This window comes from Chrysemys picta, chromosome 3, assembly GCF_011386835.1.
Source record: "Chrysemys picta bellii isolate R12L10 chromosome 3, ASM1138683v2, whole genome shotgun sequence".
NCBI lineage: Eukaryota > Metazoa > Chordata > Testudines > Emydidae > Chrysemys > Chrysemys picta.
In genome coordinates this window covers 46,414,038-46,440,767 of record NC_088793.1, presented here as the reverse complement: position 1 = coordinate 46,440,767, position 26,730 = coordinate 46,414,038, and the positions used below count along the sequence as shown (strand labels likewise).

Here is a 26,730-nt window from a genome sequence, read left to right as displayed (position 1 = left end):
GAAGACTTCATTTGGTCAGTGAGCTTCAGAGCAAACACTCTTATTTAACTGATTCTTTTAAACTCCTGTTTAGACTGGTATTTAGCTATATTTTTTATTGTTAATAGTTTGAGCTCATTCATTTGGAACAAATTTTAAATTATCTTCTTAAAAATGACCGTAAAACATTCTTCATCTTTTAAATATACCCAGTATCTCTTTTCTTTTAACATATTATAGCTCTATCAAGGTGGGATACAATGCTGTAATAAAATTTGACCAGGAAACCAAATGAGAAATTGGTCAAAATATTTCTGATGTAATTCCACCAAAGTGTAAACCCACTGAATTAAATGGAATTGGATCTGCTTACGCCATGACTATGTTTAGCTTATTTATTTTTAACAGTACCCCCATGGAGGGTCATCTTAGCTTGAGATGAGAACAAGGTCAGTCATATTGTAGAAATTCTATTGCAGCTGAAAATTCCAGAATTGCCTTCTTAGAGAAGCACAGACATGTTGTGAAGAGTTTTAATTTCAGAAAACCTAAATCCTTGGGAGGTGTAAAACAAGATCAAATGAATCCAGGAATTACTTTCTCACACAACCAAGAAACCATAAGAAAATTTTAACACCAAGTTGAACAGCATTTCAGAGTAAAGAGTTCAGCATAGTTCAGATTTATAGAGGAAGACCAAGTACCACAATTTTTTCAGCCATTATCCAAAAAATAGGCCAGGTTACATGAGATTAAAATGACCTGGGCCTGATTCTGCTCTTGCTAACACTTTATTTTATGCTGATGTAACTCAATGTAAGACTTCAGAGGAATTATTAATGATAATTTATAATTATTAACAGCGCAATTAAGAGCAGATTCATGTTCCTTATCTATCTTTCTATCTGAAATATTTATAACTCAACACACAAAACAATGTTAAAAGAACATAATTAAGGTTGCAAAATCAAGTGCTTAAAAAATAGGAAATGCCAGAATTAAGATTGCCTTAATTCAGCCCCCTGTGCATATGCATTTTGATGCAGTCTTTAATTACATGCATCTTGCATCTGAAGAAGTGAGGTTCTTACCCACGAAAGCTTATGCTCCCAGTACTTCTGTTAGTCTCAAAGGTGCCACAGGACCCTCTGTTGCTTTTTAATTACATGATCACACACTATTTGTTCCACAGGATCCCTGTCTCATTCAATTCATAAGATGGAACTGCTCTCGGTATGAATTACAGCTATGAAGTGAAAGGAGGCTGTTGACTGTGGGAGCCCTGCTTCATTTGTTGCAAAAGTGGAAAGGTGTGTACCTATTGCAGATCCTGGGATGGATGGGTCTAAGCCCACCCAAAAGTAATTGTCTCATTTGAGGGAGGATTGGCATGTGTGAAGTGAATGGATCAGGGGATTGCAGGAAGATAAAGGATGGTCTCGTGGTAAAGTCAACTGAATGCTGCCCTGCAGAGTGGGATAACCCTTCTGCTATAGAGTTTGCGTGTAAAGTTGGACAAGGGACTTAGAACAAACTTTTCATAGGTGTTCACTAATTGTTTCTCATTTTCTGTTTGTCTGCTTTGAGACTCTCTGATACGCAGAAGTGCTGAGCAGTTTCAGGGGCAATTGAAATCAATGGGAGCTATTCTTTAAACATAAAGTGCTATATAATGCTAGGTTTCAGAGTAGCTGCCGTGTTAGTCTGTATCGCAAAAAGAACAGGAGTACTTGTGGCACCTTAGAGACGAACAAATTTATTAGCGCATAAGCTTTCATGGGCTACAGCCCACTTCTTCGGATGCATAGAATGGAACATATATATATAATGCTAAGTACTTTGAAAAATCAGGTCTTGAATTTCAAACGGGGCACCCAAAATTACCCCCCCCCCATGTGCTCCATCACCACTAGCTCCTGGTCCCAAACTCTCCTCTCATCTAGTCCCAATTCTCCTGCACCCAGTTCATCTCAGATCTGTCTCCCCTCCCTCTTCAGCTTCTTTCCTCTGCCCCACTGTTCTCAATATCAGTCTCCCAGTCTACCCCTCTCTCCTTGTCCAATTTCAGTCTCCCACCCAATCTTCTGTTTCCCAGTCCCCTACCTTACTTCTCCCCAGCTCCCAGTCTCAGCCCCGGCTCCCAATCCCACTCTCCTTGCCTCGCCACTCTGTCTTCCACCACTCTGTCTCAGGCCCAGTTTCTGTCCCCTTGCTAGCCTCAAGTCACATTGTGTCCCCCTTCCCACCAAGGCTCCTTGTCCCAATCTATTCCTCCCCACGTCCTCTATATTTGGATCAGGAAACTTCTTCCAGCAGGTGGGTCAATGAGAGAACAGGACAGATGGTCCTCCTGTTCTCAGTTCAGGTGCCTGGCCCTGGCCCTAGGTCCTGATTGGCCCACAGCAGATCTACAATTGCAGGGAAAATCCTGTTCAGGCCTATGTTGGAGCATGATCAGTTCAGATGGAATCTTTGGGGAATTTAGCGTCTAGAATCAAATAAGTCTATTGAGCACATAGAAAATGTGATTTATCAAGACCTTATAACTCTGCCAAATTTGTGCAGATTTTCATGGCAAAATATACATCTCTAACAAAACCCCTATCCCCAATTTTATGTCCCTGCTACAAAGCATAGGTGTGTCAGAACAGGGGTTCTCAACCTTTTTGGGCTCAGGACCTATTTGTAAATGTTTATGGCATGTTGCAACCCAGTAAATAGTCCAGGGGTGGAGGCCCGCAGGTGGTTTCAGTTGGGTCTTGCCCTCCAGGGTGGGTGAGTGTGTGTGGGCTTTGGCTCCTACCTGGCACTCACCCCACAGTGGCAGCTCCTGCAGCTCCAGTGCGGTGGGACTGACGGGACTTGGCTCTCCGCTCTGGGCATTGCAACCTCTGGGGTTGCAGCTTTGCTCTAGCTTGGCCCTGCCCCCCTGACTGGACCAAATTTGTGTGAGTGGAGTTGTTACCCGGGTCGTGTGTTTGCAGTGCTACTCACTCATATTTGGCCTACCCAGATGCCCATGATCATGATAGCTGGGCCAAACCTGAGTGGCACTAGGATCCTAAATGTTGCAGTGCCTGGAGCAGGGAGGCGACCCAGCCAGCCCTGTGGGACGGGAACCTCAGGAGCTGCCATGTGATCCTTTGAAACATTCTGGCAACCCAATTTTGGGTCCCAACTCATGGGTTGAGAAACCCTGTACCAGAGAATTTGAAAGAAATGGTGACCAGAATTTTTTAACATGGGCAAAATGTATTTTCCCTAACTTCATTCTCAGAAACTGTTGAACTGTTTTGGCTAAATGTTTCCCACAACAACAAAAATAAATAAATAGCTCAGCCAGAGGTAGACACTCAATATGGAAAGGTCTCTGCCAGTCTGACCCAGGGGGACATTTCTTCCCAACCTCAAATATGGCAGCTAGGGTTAGGGTATGTGTTATAATCCTTCATACAGACAGAAGAAAAGGATACTTTTATGTAACAATAGAGGCCTCAATCCCAAATACAAGCACATGTTATGGCCTGAAGAAATGGGATGTGTGAGACCATTATGGAATTCAAATTATGTGGGAGGGGGCTTGGCTGTGTGTTGTTTTTAGAAGAGGGGTGTGTGTATGTGTGTGAAAGAGAAACACCACAGAAACAGATATAGAGAAAAAGCCAGGACATACCAGACATCGCCTAAACAGAGACTGAGAGCATGATGCTGAGAAAGGCCTAGAGAGTGCTGGGTGAAAGGGGAGAGTGCTAGGTGAAAGGGGCTTGGTGGTGTGAGCAAAGAAACTACCCCTATTTGTTTCCTCTTGTGTTCAGGGAAACAGGACTTCTTTGTAAATAAACAGGATTGCATCAAAGATACCTGACTCAATCATCAATTTCTCCTCCTAATGGAAACCACTGCAGGGTCTTGAACTTTGGCTAACTGCTTGGGTCAAAAGGGGTAATAATACCATTATCATTCACATCTTCTAGCAATTTTCATAATACTCTTTCACTGTTACTCATTTGCAGTTTTCAGTGTGGCTTGTTATGGTTTTATTGACAAGTGGCATAATCAAGTATACCGAATCCTTTAATTTGGTCTAATTCAGACATCAATTGCTAGGTGTGAAGCTTTTCATATTTGCTGTACTGAAACTAATGTCCATCACAGATCAATTGATTTTTAATTTCAATAAGAATTAAAATGGGATCACATCCTAGTGTTCTCAAGCCTCACATATTGCTAATGAATGAACAGAGTGGATGACTGCTCAATATCTGAATTGTGTCGTTCTTTTCTATAGTTTACAGTAATCCAAAGTAAATGTCTAACAATTGTAATGTCAGAATTATTAATTTTTTGTTCTCATTTGTTTAATTTATCAGAGCCTTTCTTGTTATGTGTTATGTTTCTTCATACAGACAGAGCAAAAGGATGCTTTCAGTTTAAATGGCTTTAGTCTAGATTAAGAAAACATTAAGAATGTAAATTCTGAGAGCATAGTGTGTATATCTCTATTGAACCTCACGTTTCAAAATGGTTACAGAAGCACAGTCTTGGAAATTTGAAGATGCAGTCTACAGAAAACAAGTGAGTCATAACAGTTTCTAAAGCCAAACACCGCAGGATGATTGTTCTTATATTTGGAATTGCTTTCTCTGAGGAATCTAATTTCACCCAATAACCCAGATTAATAGATACACCTGTTTTTGTTGTTTTTATGTTCTAGAAAATAAGTCTAACTTTAAACAGTCCTACAATAATTATATACAAAAAGGGAATATAAAAGGAACCTTAGTTTGATTTTGTTTATTTTTCTTTTACTAAAATTCTAAAATTAGTGGAAAAACAATTATTTTAATCAATTAATCCTATGTATCATCTCTTTATCATTTTAGCTCATTCATCTTTGGGAAAACTCACTATGTGCTTCCTTATATATTCCTAAAGATCTTTGTTTAGGTCTGAAAAGCTCAAGTGTAAACTTATAATACCACAAAATGTTTGTTTTATAATGGTATAAAACAATTATCTGCATCAACTAATCTATATGTCTCCAGAGTTCTGTTACTTAATACAGAAGCAAAACTCTTCAACTCTTTATAGTTAATTATAGCTACACTTTCTGTGATTTTTCTCAGAAGATCTAAGGAATGAATCAATATTTTGGCCTTTTTCATAATTATGGGCCATATCATGCAATCAATTTGTAAGCAGATTTCCCCATTGATTTCTAATAGTAAGACTAAATTTGGGAGCAGCCTACATTGAGGTAGGAGGACCTGTAGAATGATTAGCAGGTAACGGAAGGGTGGAAAAGAAAAGGCCTGATTCTGCTCTTATTTAATGTGATGTAAATTCATAGTAATTCCACTAAAGTCCATGGAGTTTCATCAGTATAAAATTGGTGTAAAATCTGAATCAGGGCCTTTATTTTATATTCTTTAATATGTTGGTATTCCTGCTATTCACCCCTTGACTTCTAAAGTACAATTGTTCTGAACAGCTCCTGAATTCACACCAAATCAATGCAAGCTCTACTGTATTGCTTTCTCTGTTTCTCACACATACATCCACATTTTGACTAATTTATACCCAATGTGTAATGTGCACCTCTGAATTTAGACCCTTCTTTCTAACTGTCCCCAGTAGTTGGTTCAATGGAAGGTTACCTGTTTTTAAATTTTTGGTGTATATTTTTGAGTGTGAATCAGATATGCGTGAAGGATTTGTAGCCCTGACCAGGACCATATTGTAGTGCAAAACTGTGCAGGCTTCCTCAGACAGCTCCTCAAGCTGCACCTCAACTTTGTCTCTCTCTCCTCAGGCCAATCATGCTGAATCATGGACAACTAACAGAGATTGGGAGGAAATCAGTGTATCCATTTTCAGTTGGCTTCTAAAGCAGAAGTTGAATTGTGATCTCTGGATTTCAGAAGCTCATTTATCTGTGCCTATTATCCATAATGCTGCCATCTAACTTATCAGTAATGGACTATTATCTGGTCATTAAATCAGGGGACTAGGAATCTTCTCTTTTGGGACAGCTCCTAAACACTACTGAAGTCAGTGGGACCAGGATTTGGCCATTTATTACATTAATGGAGATATCCTATCTCCTAGAACTGGAAGGGACCTTGAAATGTCATCAAGTCCAGCCCCCTGCCTTCACTAGCAGGACCAAGTACTGATTTTGCCCCAGATCCCTAAGTGGCCCCCTCAAAGATTGAACTCACAACCCTGGGTTTAGCAGGCCAATGCTCAAACCACTGAGCTATCCCACCTGTGATACTGATCTGCTGTCTGTTGTATTAATTTGGATGGAACAAATGGGGCCAAAGGTGTTAATATAACCCAGAGAGAACATTAAACACAGTTAACAAGCCCCTTGTTATCTTTCCCTTTATCTGTAGATGGGGTTTTTTAGAAGAAACCCCCTCACCCTGCTCCGCCACGCATTGTTGCCAGTCTCTTAGATGGCATCAAAGTCAGTAATAACTGTCATTTTGACAAAAAGAGAAGTTATTTGTGTTGGGCTGGAGATGTTATTCATACTTTCACCACAAAATCTTTCTTTTAAGGGACCCCCCAAAAAGGGAGAAATGGGTAGAATAGCCCATCCCTTTATTATTTAAAGTTTACTAGTCCTACAAAACCCAGTATGCTACCTATTCTTTAGTGCCACTTACTGGCACTGTATCTGTTAATCAATTATTTACATATTCAGATACAGATCATTCTTGTAACTAGCATTGTTGATGTGGAGGTTTAAGTTGTGGATGGTTTTGGAAGCTGTTAGATGAGTCATAGATTATTTGCAGGAGGGTTGGCAGCTCAAGGGGCAGAATTGTGCCACTTGTTGCCGAGGGGGATGAAGGAGGTGGCAGGGAGGACAAGGATGAGGAAAGTTAGTTTGTTTGCCACTGAAAAATGTTTTGGTAAGGAGGGCATTGACACTTGTAGCTGAAAGATGACCTCCATGGCTTGTTGCTGAACCCCTAGAGCAAAACCTAATATCTTCTCCCAACCTAAAAATAGAACTTGGAGCCTAGATACACAGTGACTCCTCTTTGAATTTCTGTCACTTGCAAAAGCCCTGGAGGTCAGCCCTTAAGTTCATAATGGGGAAGGCTGTGCAATGGCCAGAGAGATGGGGGAAAACACCAGATCATCCAGAATCACTGCTGATTACTCCGTCTTATTCACACATCATTAGTTGTTCTTCTCTCGTCTAGAATATAGTCTAATTTGGGAGCAAAAGGCAATTCTGTTTCCTCAAATTCACTGTACTTGATTATTACTATTACACCAGATTACATGTTTTCTCTCCCTCTGCAGCTGGAATCTTAATTGTCTGCTCTGTTTTTGCAACAGCTGCTAGAAGCTTTGCTCTTCCCCAAGCTGCTCTGTTGCTTCCATGTAACACCAGATGCAGTTAGACTTTGTTAACCCTGAATACTTTTTTTCTCATCCCAATTCATTTAGCTACTTAAGAAATGGAAGTAAAAGTGCTTTAAAAGTGTCGGTGGCTTTTTCAAATTGTATAGATGGTGCCTAAATGTGCCAGCATCACTTCTAGGCATGCCAGGGCTCACTAGATTTCTGCAGAGAAAGCAAGTTGCCTTGGATGTGTGTGTTGTGATGATGTAGGAAAAGTTGGATCCAAATAAGTGAGGCAGTTGACCTATTGATGTTTCATCACCAGCAGGTGTAAGTAGTCTTTCAGAGGCACCAGCTGCACACTTCCTTAGTCTGAGTTTTATTCACTCCCCCCCTCCCCCTCCCCAGTTGAATAGTTTTCCCTCTTGGAAGACCTGTAACATCTCCTTTCCAAGCATTTCCTCCTCAGATTAAAATACTGGGATATATTCCAGGGATTCATAGTGTGATTTGGATACTGGCCAGCATACACTTTGTGCTGCACATTTCCTTATTTGAAGAGGCAGCAAGCAAAAGTTGATTCAAAAACAAGATTCCCCCCCCACACACACACATTCACTTGATTTTTCAGAGCTGTAGTGTTCCCTGTCTCTCTGAAGCTGATTGGAAAGTCTGACAAAAGACTGTAAATGAGCCAATCAGCTCTGTCAGCAAATGGAAATATTTAATACAGGGAGCAAGAGCTTGTATTGGCTTCCTAAGGACTGGATTATTTCGCTTACTAATAAACTAGTGCTGACAATTTGCTTCATAAAGAAAATACATCTGGCTGGCCTTATGTGTTCTGGTCCTCTCGGCAAATAGATAACACTAAAGAAATGGAAAGGGTCAGCAATATAGACAATAATTTGTCTTTTACATATAAAAATGTGGATAAAGTATATATTACTACCTACTCTTAAAATACAAGTCTGAATGTTGGAATATCAATAAGAAAAGGAAAAAAAATAATGATCTGTTTTTCTTTCTCATTTCATTTCCCACTTCACCCATCTTATTTCCATGTTTTTCTCTTTATCTATTGCTTTCTTCCCATCCAATCCCCTTTTATCTTTATGCTGTCTTTTTTTCCAGGGTTCCATGGGCTTCCATCTTATGGCTGAAAGCAACAGAGAGTCCTGTGGCACCTTTAAGACTAACAGATGTATTGGCGCATAAACTTTTGTGGGTGAATGCCCACTTCGTCGGATGCATGTAATGGAAATTTCCAGGGGCAGGTATAAATATGCTGGCATAATCATGTGCCAGCAATGCCCCTCTGCTATATACATTGGCCAAACTGGACAGTCACTACGTAAAAGAATAAATGAACACAAGTCAGATATCAGGAATGGCAATATACAGAAACCTGTAGGAGAACACTTCAACCTCCCTGGCCACACAATAGCAGATGTAAAGGTAGCCATCTTACAGCAAAAAAAACTTCAGGACCAGACTCCAAAGAGACACTGCTGAGCTTCAGTTCATTTGCAAATTTGACACCATCAGCTCAGGATTAAACAAAGACTGTGAATGGCTATCCAACTACAGAAGCAGTTTCTCCTCCCTTGGTGTTTACACTTCAACTGCTAGAAGAGGGCCTCACCCTCCCAGGTTGAACTAACCTCGCTATTTCCAGACTGATTCTTGCCAGCATATTTATACCTGCTCCTGGAATTTTCCATTACATGCATCCGACAAAGTGGGCATTCACCCACGAAAGCTTATGCTCCAATACATCTGTTAGTCTTAAAGGTGCCACAGGACTCTCTGTTGCTTTTTACAGATCCAGACTAACACGGCTACCCCTCTGATACTTGACATCTTATGGCTGAGATTCTCAAAAGTGACTACTGATTTTTGGGTGCCCAATTTGGGGCACCTTTATAGATGAGCAATTTTCATAAAGTGTTGAGCACCCACCCTCTGAAAATCAGTCCCCTTAAAGAGTCTAAAGTCAAACACACAAAACTGGAGGCACCCCAAGTCACTAGTCACTTTTGAAAATCTTAGCATATATTTTTCCTTCCCTTTCTTGATTGCTTCAAGTCTTTCCCTTCCCATTCTGTACCTCATCTCTCTTGTCTTCTTCACATCCTATATAGCACCTCTCTCCTTCCTTGCTGCTCACAGCCCCCTTCTTTCCCATGGCACCATAGCTTGAGATGCCGATGTGAATTTCTTCACCTGTGCATTTAAGATCTCAATAACAATGGTAAACAATAATAATATTGTGCTGAAAGGTGTTAATTGCTGGCATCAAGTGAGTGTTTGATCCATAGACAATCACAGACCTGGTTAAAGCACCCACCTTTCAGGCTAATGGGCAGGAGCAATTGAAAGCCAATTTAAGTAGTATTAGCTGAAACAATAGGAGGCTACTGCCCAAGGCACTGGGCCACATAGCAAAACCTGAGCAGGGCTAATTTTGTGGTCTCTGGGGTTTTCCTGGGACTGATTACAAAATAGGGGCTAAGGGATCATTTGGCAAGCTTTGAGTATTTTGGAGGCAGAAAGCCAAGAGACATGAACAAAGCGGCCATGTGTATGGCTCTGGGAGGGAGCGGAGATAGAGCTCCTTGGGACACAGGACAGGCCAGAAAGGCACACTTGGAAATTGTGAGCAAGAAATGTCCTGCTGTTGTTTATTCCTCTTATGTTCTGAGGAACAGGACTTTTTGTACTTTTCTGTAAATAAACAGAATTGCACTAAAGAATATACCAGACTCATATCATCCATTTTTCCTCCTAACAGAAACAATCATTCAAGACCCTGAATATTGGTTAACTGCTCAGGCTAAACTGGCAACAATAACAATGTTATCTCATTTATGGCACTTAAATATTTTGTAATATGAACAGTAGTTAAATAGATTGAAGCAGATTAGTTAAATAGATTGGAGCAGTCATCACATCAGCCAGGGATGAGGTGGAGCCCTCACTACATTTTTAGCAATCAATGAGGTGGGGGAGCTGTGCTCCATCCCCCCAGCCTCCCTCACGTGAATTCATAAAAAAAACATATGTGCGTGAAAAGACGTCCTGAGGATAAAATTAAGTAAATGATGATGCAGACATAATATCCCCACAATCGAATGTACATGATGACACATCCGACTCTATTACGACAGGATTCAAGAATGCTGGGGCCCTGTGCACTACGGCAATTAGGAGGAGGAGGGACACCACCTTCCCTGCCCCCAGAAGGTGGTAGTCAGGTCCTGCCCCTGGGGAGGTCAAGTCCTGGGGAGAGCAAACCCACCCCACACTCACCGTGCAGTGGTTCCTGGCCTGGACCCCACTCCAGCCCACTGGCTCTCATCTTAGAGTGTAGGTGATGCCCTGCCCCTTTCCTGGCCCTCGGTTGGGTTTTGTGTATGTGTGTGTTTTTTCTGATGGTTGGGGTGCAAGTGCACCTTTTGTAAATTGGTTAATTTGGGCCTGGACTCCAAAGTACACTGCAGTTCTGCAAGTCACCAAGTCGTGGTATGTTTGAGATACACAAATCTTGGTGGAAGGCACACGCAGGAGGCAGAAATTCTGATGCATGTTACCCATTACAATTAATGTGGGTTTTGCTAGAGAAAGGATTGCATCATTGGGACAAAAAAAAACCCTTCTTAGATAGGTTTGCAGTGCTTAACATACTCTTCTGAAATTTCCATTTTACAAAGTAAAAGCCAAATAATGGGATGCGTGGGCACCCTCAACTCCTAGTGACTGCAGGTTCAGACTCCGAGAAACAGTAATGTTACTATACTTTTAATATACACTACTTGCCTGGATTTTTGTTTACTTATACCATGAATGGTCTTGAAATACACAATACCTGAAATACAGTATAAGAAACTAACAAGGACATTGGTGTATTGGAAATGTTGATAAATGAAATGTGGCTTTAACAAAGTGCACTGACATTTGACTATGTGCTTACTGGGAAACTGTTGTCATTAGAGAAAGTTTTTTTTTCTCTGGCAGAAATTCTGTACTTTTGCAAATCACTTCAGGAAACTGAATAAACAAGGAGGATTATCTGTCTGGATACATCAACCAAATGTGTAGTTTTGAGAAAACAGAAATTTGGTGGGAATTAATTAGGTAAGCTGAAGCTAAAGCTTATTATACATACAAAGATAAAATCCTTATTTGAATGCAAATACACTTTTCCTATGCAAGTAATGTATGAGGATATACTTTTGTGTCCTTTGAATACATCAGAGACATAGATTAATTTTTGAAAATGTCACATAAATAACACAAGACTTAGAAACCCCTTAATGAAAGAGAAAGCAACCAATGTAGGGCCAGATCCTCAGCTAGCATAACCTGGTGTAGCTGCATTGACCTCAGTGGAGTTATGCTGATTTATACCAGGTGAGAATTTGGCCCAATGAACTTTAGTGGTTTCATATATTGGAAATGTTGTAGTTTAATTGTTTTTGGGGCGGGGGGAGGGAGAAGAGAGAGTCAGGCTTGGGGATTAGTTAGCTATGAACCCTTAGGCTGTGGCTCACGAAAGCATTTAAGCACACGCTTGAATACACATGCTGAATAGGGATTCTTTCTTTCTTTCTTTCTTTCTTTCTTTCTTTCTTTCTTTCTTTCTTTCTTTCTTTCTTTTTTGAGTTGGGACTATATCTTGCATTTAACAATTATGGTGATATGCAAAGATCCTGGGAAAACACGCATGATTCCAGTGAACAACACAGATGTACAGCAATTGAGATTATTGTTACAGAAGATGGAAGATTGGATATTGAAGTCAGCAATAGAATAGCAAGAGCCAAAGAGACATTCCGGAAGAATATACATGTGATGAGAAGGGGCATAAATCTAAAGACTAACTTCCAACTCTTAAACTTACATTTGGTCTGTGTTAAATTATGTCTGTGAAACATGGACATTCAAACAATCAATAATAAAGAAATTTGAATCCTTCAATGTATGGTGGTATAGAAGAATTCTGAAAATATCATGGATAGACCAAATAACCAATGAAAAGGTATTGGAGATGATTGGAACTCAGCAAATGCTAGTCAGAGATCTTATGAAAAGAGATTTGATTTGCAGGGCATATTTTAGGAGGTTCAGAGCCTCAGACCCCCGAGCACTGGAAGAGAAAGTTGATTGCAGAGGAACACAAGGCAGAAAAAAAAAATCTTGAATGGAGGATGTGGTATCCTGGGTGTATCAAAGGATTATTCATCGATAAAGAGATTAGCAGATGATTGTACCATGGTTGCAAACCTCCAGTAATGGAGATGCCACATAAGAAGAAGAGGGCAGGAACCTTTTCCAAATCCTGTTTTGAAAAGGAATTTGCTCTGTGGACCTGAATCTCCTTTCACTTACACAAGTGTAAATCAGGAGTGATTCCATTTCAGTCAATGGAGATATACTTGTGTAAAAGCACTGTAAGTGAAAGCAGAATGAAGATCAGTTTTGCATTTCTTATTAGGATGATTAGCAGAAAATTTAAGGTTCAGATCCTTGGTCAACAGTGACTTCTCTGTGTCCTGGCATTGCAGAATAAGGAAAGTATCAGTCAATTTATAAAGCTTAAATCTAAAACACCAAATTCTGTAATGATTTAAATCCAGGGTAACTCTTATTGACGTCATTGCAATCAGCCCAAAATGTGGCCAAACTTTTTTTAATTAAGGAAAATGTGCACATGGAAGTGCTGTTACAATTAAAGAGAAATTAACACAAATTAAAAACCAAAGCCCTAATGAGGAGATGCAGCCAAGATAAACAAAGTGCTACTTTCTTTTCTGCAGTGTCATAAGTTTTTCATTAAGTTTTTTTACAAAACAAAGCTGAGAGGCAGATGACTGTTCATCCCATAATGCACAATAACAAATGACATCATGTTATAGGGCAATCAGAATGCATATTTGTTAAGCAAAAGCCTATACATGCTTTGGTGGAATCTAAATAGCTATGTGGGTTTGAAAACTAACGCTTCAGTTTAAGCTTGGGACTTAAGCATATGAAGTGGTTAAGCATGTATTTAAATTAGTGGTGGGCAACCTGCGGTCTGTCAGGTTAATATGCTGGCAGGCTGTGAGGCAGTTTGTTTACACTGACCATCCACAGACACGACCACCTGCAGCTCCCAGTGGCCACAGTGGCCCCTTTCCAGCCAACGGGAGCTGCGGGAAGTGTCCTGGGCTGCAGGGACTTGCTGGCTGCTGCTTCCCTTAGCTTCCATTGGCCGTGAATGGTAGACCGTGGCCACTGGGAGCTGCGTATGGCCATGGCTGCAGACAGTTGATGTAAACAAACTGTCTCGTGGCCCACCAGTGGATTACCCTGATGAGCTGCGTGCGGCCTGCAGGCCACAGGCTGCCCACCACTGTTAGACAGTCTTCACAGTCAAGTTTACCCTGTCTCTATAGACACTGGCGAAAGACCTTTGCTCTGAGCCTGGGCTTTGGTCTCCCCTCAGGCAGGAGTTTCCAGAATTCTCTGCCTCCAGCAGCACTCACGGCAGGCTCCTGTTCTCCCTTTGTAGTGAAGCTCTCACAGGATTTGTAAAAGAATTTTAACTTAATGTCTCTCAGTTTCTTCAGTGGTTCTCAGGTTTTTCTCCTCAAAATGGCTAAATGTAAAAATATATATATATATTTTGGCTTTCTGAGGAGGGTTTGGAGGAAAATGCCAAAATTCCCCTCCCCACTGAGAAATGGCAGAGATGGCAGGAACCCAGCTTCCTATTGGCAGGTGGGTGAGGTCCATGCCCAGAGGGTTTACCAGGCTGCATGGAACTTCCCTTGACAGAGACCATGTCAAAATCAGTGATGTGGAATCAGGGGTTACATTTTTAAAAAGCAGTGGATCCCTATTGTCACAGCTTGTAGAGCAAGCAGGAAAATGTCACTGGGACCTCCTGAATCTCAGGGGAATGCAAGGTCTCCCCCCTGGCAAGTGTGAAGAAGAAATTGTATTGCCAGCCAGCACATAAGCAAACTCTGTGCTGAGAAGGCTGCAAAGAATCCCTCCTTCCTACAAGCTGAGTTACCTGCAAGGCCTCAAGCTGCCGTTAAACGTGCTAGCTCCTGCGACCTCTTTGATATCAGAGCGTCATTTATGTCTAGTGGCTCCACCTCACTACTCATTGTGTACAGCCTTGACACAGCAGCAGAGGTCACAGAGTGAAGTGATTCAGATCAAATTCCCATGGAGATGGACTTCCATGGGTCCCATAGGAGGTCATAAAGTGGCTACTATTTTCCTTAGGGAAACATGAAGGAGATACGCCTGCAGACTGTCCTTTCTGTCTATCTGGTAATATGCTCCCTCTCAGAGCCTTCTCTTAGAAGTTTGTCCCAAAGACTGGTGGTGTAGGTATGTCTCGCAATGAACTCTTATCGGGACAGCACAAAGTCTTAAAACCTCTTATAAGAGAGTCTCCCTTCTAGCTCCTTTAAAGAGAAGGAGAGATCTCTAAAGCTCAGGCACTGAGCCAAATATTTGAGACTTTCAATTAAATTTCCCAGAATGAAGCATGAATGGGAATCTAATTTCACAGGAGCATATGTTTTTAGAAAATCACAAACACACACACACACACAACCCCTGCAAAATTGCAGAAGAGCATTCTGTAATTCTTCCTCACCTGATTTATGAGGGTGTGATTAAGGTGCAGTGGGAATTCCCTATCAAGATCAAGATATAACTATGGACCAAAAAGTCTTTGTTATTCTGCTTAAGGTTGATCCTGCTGCAGCCTCCTTAGTAAAGGGCATAGTCATACCAGTTGAGTGAATATTTCTGTAGAATCCACAGACAGGAGAATAAGATAATCACACGGACTATGGGCTTGGCTACACTTGCAAGTTACAGCGCAATAAAGGAGCCCCGGGCGCACTAGCTCACTACCCGTCCACACTGGCAAGGCACGTAGAGCGCTCTGACTCCGTGGCTATAGTGCTGCTGCTACTCCACGTCAGCAAGAGGAATAACGTTTGCTGCGCCTTGGCTACAACGCCCGGGCATCACTGTGAATGAGGTGTTGCGTTACTGCGCTCTGATCGGCCTCCGGAAATGTCCTATAATCCCCTTAAGTCAAGTGGCCACTCTTGTCATTGTTTTGAACTCCTGTAGGAATGTGGAAATGCCCTTTCAAAGCTCTGTTTCTGACATCCGGCATGCAAGCTGTTACTGTGGAATGCTGTGTGTGAGAGAGAGGTGGGAGGGAGGGGGAGGTTTGCTGCTGTCTGAATTTACAAGACAGCATGATGACATGCTCTCAGCCACTCAAAAACCCACTCTCTCTCCCCCCACATACACACAACACACTCCCTGTCACACTCCACCCCACCCTTCCCATTTTAAAAGCATGTTGCAGTCACTTGCATGCTGGGATAGCTGCCCATAATGCACCACTCCCAATGCCGCTGCAAGTGCTGCAAATGTGGCCAGGCTAGTGCGCTTGAAGCTGTCAGTGTGGACAGATTGCCGCACTTTCCCTACTGCGCTCTACGAAGGCTGGTTTAACTCACAGCACTCTACATCTGCAAGTGTAGCCATGCCCTATGTCTACGCTTAAACTGCTACAGCTGCAGCACCGCAGCTGCACTGCTGTAGCACTTCAGTGTAGCCACTCACTACAGTGACGGGAGGGGTTCTCCAATTGCTGTAGTTAATTCATCTCCCTGAGAGATGATAGGTTGACAGAAGAATTCTTCCATTGGCTGAGCACTGTCTGACAGGGGTTGGATATGCTTAACTACATCGCTCAGGTAGCTGGGTCAACTGAACTTTTTAGTGTCGGCCTGGCCTCAGACTCAACTGGGATATAGCAGCTGTGGCCCAGAGAGTACTGGCTGCAGAGTCTTAGTGTGGAGGTCTATACCAACGGGGTGGCAATTGTGAGTGTGTGTGCAAAAAACCAACCAACCAACAAACAAAAAACACCTACATAAAATCTGACTCTGATCTGAGGTATATTCAAAACCTGCAAAGTCATGTCCCAGCGGTAACTAGGGCTCCACTTAAAGAAACTGGAATTGCAGCCTTACATCCGCTCTTCTCCAAAATAATGTTTGGTAAGCTCTTTAAAGTTCATTGAGACAGAGCAGTTACTGGGACTTAGACAATAGAATACATCTTTTCCATTGTCCCATGAGAATCTTCAAGCTATTTTGTCTCAGCAAGTGTTCCCTTTGAAGCCAATGCCCCTCCAGGTTCCAGCACAGAGATTACATATTAGAAGGAGGCCATTGCTGCCTTGAGACTTGCAAAACCATGCCGGGGATTCTGTGGAAAAAATCATTCAACTCCAAAAGCTTTTAGTGAGTTAGGTTTGTTAAGTCTATGTAGTCCCCATGCCTTAATGAAGGGCACTTCAGAGTGGGCCCTCATCTGGGAGTGAACCATTTCAGAAAATGGGTGCTTGAAATAAACAGGGAAGGACTGTCAATTGAACTCACTCATTGTCCCAGGGATGAGTTAGTGCTTTCCCCAAAGTAAATGAAAATAACTGATTCTATCTTGAAGACCCTTCATAGCATCAGAAGATGAAGAATTCAGTAATCCATTTCCTACACATTGGAATGATAGAACCAGTTCTGTGGAGGGACATGTTCTTTGGAAAGGGCAAAAGATGCTTCATAGTACAAAGAGAAACAATGGGATACAACCCATTTTAGATCTCGTTTCTCTTAACAAGTCCATAAGGAGATCAATGTGGAAAAACTGAAATCCATCATTACAGAATTGTCATTCCAAAACTCCAGAATATGAAGATCTACTGAATATATATTTGTTTTCCTTTTGATTCCCCTATCTGAAGAGACATAAGAAGGCCCCACAAAGGGCCTGGTCCATCTTGCAAGGACTGAGAAACTGGGGCCTGAATATAAGCCATCCAGTGTAGATAAGTGGATATGGCCAGTGTTTCCCACCATCTGGGAGAAAAGCCTCAGGGGGAAGAAGTCCTGCTGCACTTAACCATCTTGAAATGACTCCATGCCCAGATGTAGGTGCATCAGTTGTAGATGCAATGTCTGATCCCCAAACTTGTGTAGGTGTACCTACATTGGAAGAGATTTGCTCTGCCATAAAGAAAATGAAAAGCATTCCCAATATTTTCTTGAGGTGCTGCCGCCCCTGACAGCATAACATCCAAACACCTCAGGTTGCCATAGAGCCCATTTGCATAGTATTTTGACAACTTTTTGTCCCAGCATGGAGTGAATCATCACTCCACTTTATATGGGGAAAGATTCATGCACTGAATGATGCAGCTTCCAGCCCAATAACTCTGCTTTCTGTTCCCAGAAAAGTTTTTAAACATGTCCTATTCACCCAGCTCCGGCCTCTCCTTGTGAAATACCATTGCACAGAGCAATTGGACTTCACTGCTGGGCGATCTACAATGGACGCTATACTTGCTCTTCATCTTTTATCTGAGATCCAGCGTGAATTCAATTGTCTGTTAACAGCAGCATATGTAGACCTAAAGACAGGTCTCTATTCTGTCGATAGAGCTGCCCTGTGAAAAGCCCTATAAGGCACTCGTGTTCCCAACATACTCTTGAGGTTAATATAAAAGCTATATAATGACTCAGGGACACAGGTGTGATGAGGGACACATAGGTCCAACCAGTTTTATACTAGATCCAGGATGAAGCAGGGATATATCCTGGCCCCAGCCCTGTTCTGCTATGCAATGGATTGTCTCCTTGAATATACCTCTGCAAATACCAGTAGAAGTGTTGGTTCAACTCCTTTTACTGACCTGATTTATGTGGATAATGTCGTTCTCTTTAGCCAGGATGCAAACGACCTTAAAGATGCACAAGAGAGCTTCCAGCACATGGTAGCTGCCCTTGGGCTAAGGATTTTTGGGGCAAAAACAAAAATCCAGAGTGTCAGTGCAAAAGTTGTTATACAAGACATCTGTGCTGCCAGACAAACCATGAAAATGGATGATTTAACCTATCTGGGCAGTTAATTGTCATCAGATGGGCATAGCCAGCCAGATATCCTAAGGATAATCAGTTTAGCAGCCTCAGCCATGAAGGACCTGCATAGGGTCTGGAGCCAAAAGAAGGTGGATTTATCAAACCTGTGTACTTCTGATCCTTATATGGATCTGAAACATGGACATTGCTTAAACAAGACAACAGGAGGCAGCAGGCATTTTATATGTGTTGCAAGTAGCAATTATAGGGCATAATATAGTTTGATTTTATCAGTAAATCAGATGTATTATTGAGAACTGACCTTGAGAGGATTGAAGTCAGCATTGGTAACCACTGGCTAGCATTTATTGGTCATATAGCATGCCTTAGAGATAAAGTACCCACATAGAGCCCTGAAGATCAGACTAAAGTTTTGGAGGGGGCATTGCCTGGCCATCGATTGGTGGTGGCCATGCAGTTATTCATGACTAACCTTGCAGCACCAGATCAGTAATAACTCTGTGGAGCTTTTAGATGCCTGGAATAAAGCCATAAAATGTGGTTATGGATATTCGGCATCATGGACCCTTGCTGTCTAAGTGTATTGTTGTTGAATGCAGTTTAGATTAGCTAACGTTTTGGTGCATCACAACCAAATTACAAGCCTGTGGATCATCCTATTTGCATTCAAATTCAGTTGGAAAACTAAAAGGTATACTACATAAGGTACAAAAGGTACTACATGAGGAAGAGACACTGAAAAGTGGAGGCTGTGGTCCTCTTATCTGAAGGCCTCTTTTATGCTTCTTTCTTTCTTTCTTTCTTTCTTTCTTTCTTTCTTTCTTTCTTTCTTTCTTTCTTTCTTTCTTTCCCCTTCTCCTTCCCCCCCGAAACCACTGAGTAAAGATGGTAAAGAAGATTATGAATGAATAGGTCACAATGATCATAATCACCTTTTCATTGACCTTCAGGTCTTGGTTCTTGGCCCTGATTTAGATGCACTTGAAACCTCCCCTCAAACTGCCAACACATATGTACACACCAGAGTGTAACAGGGACCTGTGATGAACCAGTATCCAGTGCTGCCTAACTCTTCAGCTGGGAAGCTGAGAGGAAGGAACTACAATAACTTCTCTAAGAAGGTGATAAACACCCTTCTGGCACCTTGGAGAAAATCCACAAATATATGTATTACATGAGGTTTAGATGTTGATGTTACAAGGGACACACAGCAGGGTAAAGTCAGCTGAAGCAAAGGACATTCTGGTGCTTTTAGACCCTGGGACTCAAGGCCAACACTGTAGAAAGACAAGTTAGCTACTACAGGCCTATTGCACTGCAAGGCACACGTGAGAACCTCTCATCAATATTGAATCCAGAGGAGAGCAACAAAAATGATAAAAGCCTGACCTATGACGAAAGGTTAAAAAAGCTAAACATATTTAGCCTTGGGAAAAGAAGACCGAGAAGGGAAACCTAATAACAGTCTTCATGTATGTCAAGGGTTGTTATAAAGAGGACTGTGATCAATTGTTCTCCATGTCCACTGAAGGTAGGACAAGATGTAATGGGCCTAATCTGAAGCAAGAGAGATTTGGGTTAAATATTAGGAAAAGCTTTTCAACTATAGGGGTAGTTAAGTTTTGGAATAGGCTTCCAACAGAAGTTGTGGAAAGTTATTCTCTGCTCTTTTTTCTCTACAGATTGTTTGTATTTGTCTTTCACTCTGCTCACTCTTTGCTCCATTTTCACCCTATATTTTCATTATAATTTGGGTTAAATATTAGGAAAAGCTTTTCAACTATAGGGGTAGTTAAGTTTTGGAATAGGTTTTGTCAAAACTAAACTATTTGGAAAGTCTGGTATAGGAGATGTCTGCTCTTCTTTCCCCTGAAGCTATTCTGCTACATGTGGAGTCCTTAATATGGCATCTCTGTAGTACTGTATCTGTTTTTTATTCTCTGCTCTTTTTTTCTCTACAGATTGTTTGTATTTGTCTTTCACTCTGCTCACTCTTTGCTCCATTTTCACCCTATATTTTCATTATAATTTGTTCTTTCTGTCTCCCTCTCTATTCCTTTTAGAAACTCATAGTGCTCAGTTTTCAACCAATAATATTTGAATGCATTCAGGCAAACATGAAACTGCCCATCCCTAATAGCAACTCATTATTACTGGCATTTGGCACAGGATACTGAATATAGTCATTTCAATTAATCAACCAGTTTCCCTTTGGTAAATGCAAATCCTTCCTAGAATAATAAGGAAGAGCTTATGCCAGTCGTTAATTAATGGTCAGCTCATTGATGCTTTCACTGATGTAATTATAAAAGATCTGAAAAACAGCAACCAACGTCACTACATTTGAGGTAAAAGTTAAGAACATTATCAAGTGAAAAATGGAAGCTGCTGATTGTAGTACAAACTGTACTTAACCATACAGAATTGGGTTACATATGTTATATATAACATGTTGTCTATTGTACATTATCTCTTATTAGATCACATAATATATATTGTAATTTATGGACTAAATCCTTCTCCCATTGATGTAGATGGATCTCGACCTAAATATTTATACATATAATATAATGAGGGTAACATGATCACTGAACATGATGCTGATGGGTCTCTTTAGCAAAAATAGAGATCTCCCTTGGGCCTACTACTGATGTTTACAAATGAGTGCTAAAAAAAACCAGAATTGCTACTGAGTAATACAAGGCTTCATATTAGAAGCCTCCATGCATTTTTAAATATATTTAAAGTATCATTCTGAGAGAATTTATGTGTTTCACTATGCAATGTTCTTATTAGCATTTAATGTTATGCAGTAGCCATGAGAGTTTCAACAATCTGTAATAGACAAACATGAACCATTTGTGAGGTAAATATGATATCTAAAGGCAGGATCAGTCCCCAAACTACGGAAAACAAGAGGAAATGGGAATATGCCACTTTTTGTTCCAATGAGCTGCAGTTGTATGATTGCAGCATGCTGCCAAGAATTTTGGCCTGCCTGGGTAAGCTTCATACTCATAGATTTAGTTTTATAGTCTTATAGTTATGACTCTTCCTTCTGCTATAGTTAGAGGTCTGTCAGCATTCCCATTACAAATAGGATGTCTGGTTTTTGGTTAAACTGATTTTTGCTGGTAAATGCTTGCTGACTTAAAAAGAAAGCTCATTTCCAGTACATGTTAGCTTGTACTGCTGCACTTCCTTGCACACAATATTTCAGGCTGTTCTTGTACCTGCATCTTGCCTCAGCTTCATGCCACTTCTGAGAGACACAAGTTATGTCTACCCATTTTTTTTAAATACACTGGTGATAGCAATGTTAGGAGTGCTCTTGATAGCATCTCTGTCTAGACTTATTCTAGACAACATGGAGCAGGCCTAGATGACATAGCTGTTAAAACACCAATCGCTACCCAAGAGCTTCCTGTACTAGTGCTTTCATTGTTTGCACCATTCTTAGCAACAAAAGGGGGAGGAACCCTCTAGTATAGACGAGGTCAATGATGTGGTGAAGGGACCATGTAGAGCTGAAGTGCACAGAGTCAGATTAAATGCTGAAAAATATTTGGAAACTGGGTTTTCTGATTTAATTTTATTGGCAGAAAAATTCCATTCCATGTGTATTAAAATGTTGCAAATAAGAAGCCCTAATTTTAAAACCAAGTTTTCATTGTTAATTTGATTCCGTTGATGCTCCTAACACTTTAAAGTCAAAAGATTGTGGGTTTGAAGTTCTACTGAGCACGTGGGACTCTTAGTATTCAAGTGTTGACACTGCAGTTTGGCACTAGGAGTAGGTGTGTTGGAGGCATAGTAATGAAAGAAAATGTTTGCACTGTTGTATTATGGACTCTTTAAATGATATAAACCAAAGTCCTTTCTACTCAGGTCAGATGAATGTCCTTATGGAAGTTCAGACAAATCTATGGCACTTTAAACTATTAGAAATCTTTATAATCTCTGAAGGTCAAATACCCATGTGGGTGTAAAGGGCAAGTGATGGCCTGACCCTCAGTGAGTCGGTGAAATGCAGCTTGAATGTTTTGAATGTTTACTATATTTTTCATATGTCACAGAACCTAAACCGGTGCCTGTAATATAGAATATATTTACTTCCCACTTTAAGGTGAATCTGTAATTTTTCTGTGATGGAAGCACCTGTTCTCCTTTTGCATATCACTTTGCTACATTTGGAATTTCAAAAACTACCTTTCTTAACGGAATGCCGTGATAAATAAATATCACTGAATACCCACTAACATTTGTTTATCAATGTAGTGCTTTCCATGCTTTTTCCATGTAAATTCAGCAGTTATTAACACAGTGCAGTTCTCTCTCTTTCTGAAATTTGCTCTTTTGATTCTTTCATAATAATTTCCTTGCAGAATTCCTACTTACTATTTAAATTTGTTAGCTGAGCTGTCAACATATTCTTCAACTAAGCAACTGTTTTCATTCAGATAAAATTATGATTCACCTTATATTTATTTTTATTAGGATATTATAAGTGTTTTACTATGGCCAAGTTATTATAATTTGAAAACTGGCTAATTTGCATGTAGAATAATTTTTATAGCATTTTTAATAGTGTGTGCTTATCCATATTAACAGTATAACAGCTCCATATTACAAATTGAGACAATGTGGTGCCATTATGAGATACCATGTAAAAATCCATTTAATGACCTTTTCATACTGCAGATGGATACTGTAGCTCATAATATTTCAGAAGAAGCTGGGTATATATGCTTTAACTATTATGGTTTGTAATATCCTAGGTTGTAAGTTTTAAGGTCTATCGAAATTGCCTATGTACAATCGAGACTCTATAATCTGCCATATAAATAAAATATATTTTGAAAAGTCCCTAAACACATACTTTTCAGAAATGGTTGTTATGGTTAGTTATAAAAATATGTACTCTCAGCATGTGGAATTCAGAGCCACACAAAATCATAAATAAAATATTAGAGCTGGATTTAAAAAGCAGCTGGACAATTTTATGACCCAAACTAATACATGTACATATAATAGTTGTACATGCTAAGATGAGGTCATCACACTCCAGCAGAAGTACATCAGCTGATTTCTAGATTTTAAGGACAGAAAGGATCATCTAGTTTGACTTGCATAATACAGGTCATGGAACCTCACCCAGTAATTTCTGCATCATACCTATAAACATCTATTTAAGGCATAACATGTCTTTTAGAAAGATATCCAGTGCTGATTTAAAGATTTCAAGTGATGGAGAATCTACCATGCCATAGGTAACTTGTTTAAATGGTTAACTAGTCTCATTGTGACAAAATTGTATCTTATTTCTTCTGAATTTGTCTAGCTTCTGCATTCCAGTGTTGGATTGAATTATTTATGTTTTTTTGATAGATTAAAGAGCCCTCTATTGGCAAAAATATTCTCCCCATGTAGGTACTGATGAACTGTGATCAAGTTATCTGTTAGCCTTCATTTGGGTAAACTAAACAGGTTGAGTCTCTCACTATAAGACAGTTTTCCAGGCCTAAAATTATTCTTGTAGCTCCCGTCTAAACACTTTCCAACTTTCAACATCCTTTTTGTAATGTTGATACCAAAACTGAACATAATATTCCATTCATGGTCTCACTAATGCTGTTTACAGAGGTAATGCCACCTCCCTACTCCTACCCAATATTCCTCTGCTTCTACATCCAATTGCGTTAGCCCTCTTAGCTACACATGATTCTGGGAGCTCATGCTCACTCACCTATCCATCATGCCTTCTAAGTTATTTTCAGTGTCTCTGCATTCCAGGATACAGTCCCCCATCTTGAAGTGTGACCCATATTTTTTGCTTCTAAATGTATGAAGTTGCATTTAGCTGTTTAAACTGCATGTTGTTCATATGAACCCACCTTACCAAGCAATCCAGATTGGTCTGTATAACTCTCCAGTCCACATCATTATATCAATTTGTGTGCCATCTGCAAATTTTACTAACAATTATTTTATATTTTCTTCCAGATCAGTGATTAAGATATTGAACAGCATTTGGCCAAGATCTGTAACTTACCCTTCTACAAACCAAAGGTTTGAGTGGGGTCCTTATTATACTGACTTGTGTTTGGTGAATTCATTGTCCCTGTAGATGACTCTTCTTCTGTATCTGCAGAGAGTTTTGTGATAGTTGTAGGCTCCAGTCATAAGGCTGAGCACATACTGCATCTGATGTTTGGATTCAGAGTGGTGGTTGGGGAGATTGATATCTCTGCCTCTGTCGTATAATGATCATTGCCTCCTTCGGTTTGAGGTAGTCATGCATGTATCCCATGAAAGACGTGTTTTGATAACTTGTCCTAGAAATTGACAGAACCAGAAAGCTTCCAGTCATTTGTTGAAGGAAGATGTCATTCATCTGACTGACAACTTTACTGAAAGACAGATAGGATTTTATAATTAATCTTTTGTCCTCTGCTACAGTTATAGTTGTCCTTAAATACTTTCTCCGCCAGCTTTGCCCTTGCAGGGTACCAGGGCTCACAGATGGTCTGCAACAGATACAAGTGAGAGGGCAGATATCTAGAGCTCCAGTTGTGGAAGTTGAGTTTAATTTGAATTATGGAAACATACATAATTGTAAATATCATATTCATGCATATACTGTTGCTGTGCAGTAGACAAGGAAAGAGTTCTTTTCTATAATCGAAATGTCTGCCATCTTACACTGCAGAGTGATTCTTGCTGGTTGATAGTTTGGTTTGATAACTACTTTGAGTTGCTGTGGCTGTGAAGGGTGCCATTCTTAAATAAGCTGTTTGATGGGTTGGTGGGTTTGATAGGTTGCGGGATGCTTCCAGAAGAGTCAGTGGTGTGCATTTTAGTATCCCTAGTTAAGGGAATGTGATTGCCTTTTGAAACTAAGGTGCCCAACTAAATCACTTCTCTGAGATACCCAGGTGACAACTGTGAATAATCTTTTTTACTCCAATGCTGACCTTGTCACAATTATCTGTGCCTTTGTCAGTTTGAAATTAGATTGCTGTTATGTGCTCTACATACTGAGAACACTTGGAAACTGAAGCTAATACAAAATGAGCTGCCTACTTAAATAAGCAGAGCTTTATGTTAGTAGCACATTACACTAGTGCTCTGGGATCCACTGACTGCCAATGAGTTTCTGGATGGATTTAATCTATAAAGTCATAAATAATAGTAGACCCATTTACCTGAGAGACCTCTTCTCTCCTTGTGTCATACTGCCACAGTTACAGTCAGTTGGAGATGCCTCAGCTGGAGCTCTCTGATTAAAAGGCAGCGAGCTGCCAGCAAGATGTTCTTCATAAGGGGTTCTTGAGTTTGAAAGAAAGTCAATCTGCCAGGACCCTGTTCTATTGACTTTCAAGGCAGGTGTCAAGGTTAATCCTTTTGACCCAGCATTTGGGGCCTGGGAAGACTGAAGGTTAGGGAGATCGTGTGGTTTGCTGTGTGGGTTATTTTATCTGCTGGAAAGTATTTTATGTTGGGAAGAGCAGTCCACTCTAACTGAGCTTTTGACATTGAATTATCCCCAGGTGCCCACAACTTGTTATGGACACCTACTTACATTTTTAAAATATGAAAAATTAACCTAATAAGAATATGCAAACCACTATAGAAGGGGACTTGAGCAGAGGCTAGGGCATGGCCTGTGTCCTTGTGAGTATATGGATTCACAAGTCAAATTCTCAGTATGCAGTGGTGCAGTGGCCATGGCTACTACTTAAGCCTATGGGCTAAAGTAGTAATATGTTGGTACTCCACATTACTGGGGTGGATTACACACTCACACATTTGAAGTTCCCCTGGAGGAAATCTATGTATCTGGTGTTCACACAGGGTCAAGGATTTGGTCCATAATAGCTCCTTTCTATTTACTGATCCTAGTTCCTTTGTTAAGCTTCTCTTTTTAACTCTTCTTAAAAGTCTGTGTGGTTGTGGTGATCTTGACAGTGAAGAGCTGTTATCACCATCTGAAACTGCACATAGTGCAGGTGCATGGCATGCAAGCTTCACTTCATTAATTTTTCAAATAACCTCCATTTAGAGCTGTAATTTATATGGCAAAACTCCAGACCTGGGCTTCTAAAGAGCTGACCCAGTTGTGTCAACTTTTGCAAAACTATGTGGTGGTTTGGTGATGTGGACATATGTTCATGGGTAAGTGAGGAGTTCACAAGCTCATTTCCATTTGTTACCTACGGTAATTCATTACATGAGTCAAGGTCTTGTGAGGTCACAGGGTAATACACTAACTCCCAGTGATAGCTGCTAGTTTGCTAGTAGTTTTAAAATAAGCAATAAAGAGTGTAATCTGTACTTCCTCCAGTGCAACTCATTGGTTCTAAATGGGATTATTGATGGGAGTTTTGCCTGTGGGAGAAGGGGAGAATATGCA

The 26,730-nt window shown here is 40.5% G+C and overlaps 2 long non-coding RNA genes across 2 annotated transcripts in view; both read left to right on the top strand.

The window, feature by feature from the left end:
• LOC135982216 (uncharacterized) overlaps nucleotides 1-26,730 on the top strand; it is a 170,192-nt gene that overhangs the window by 8,121 nt on the left and 135,341 nt on the right. The window lies entirely within an intron of this gene.
• Nucleotides 9,153-12,324, top strand: LOC135982217 (uncharacterized). Its single transcript, XR_010599461.1, has 2 exons — nucleotides 9,153-11,481; nucleotides 12,010-12,324. It is a non-coding gene; the product is annotated as an uncharacterized LOC135982217 (long non-coding RNA).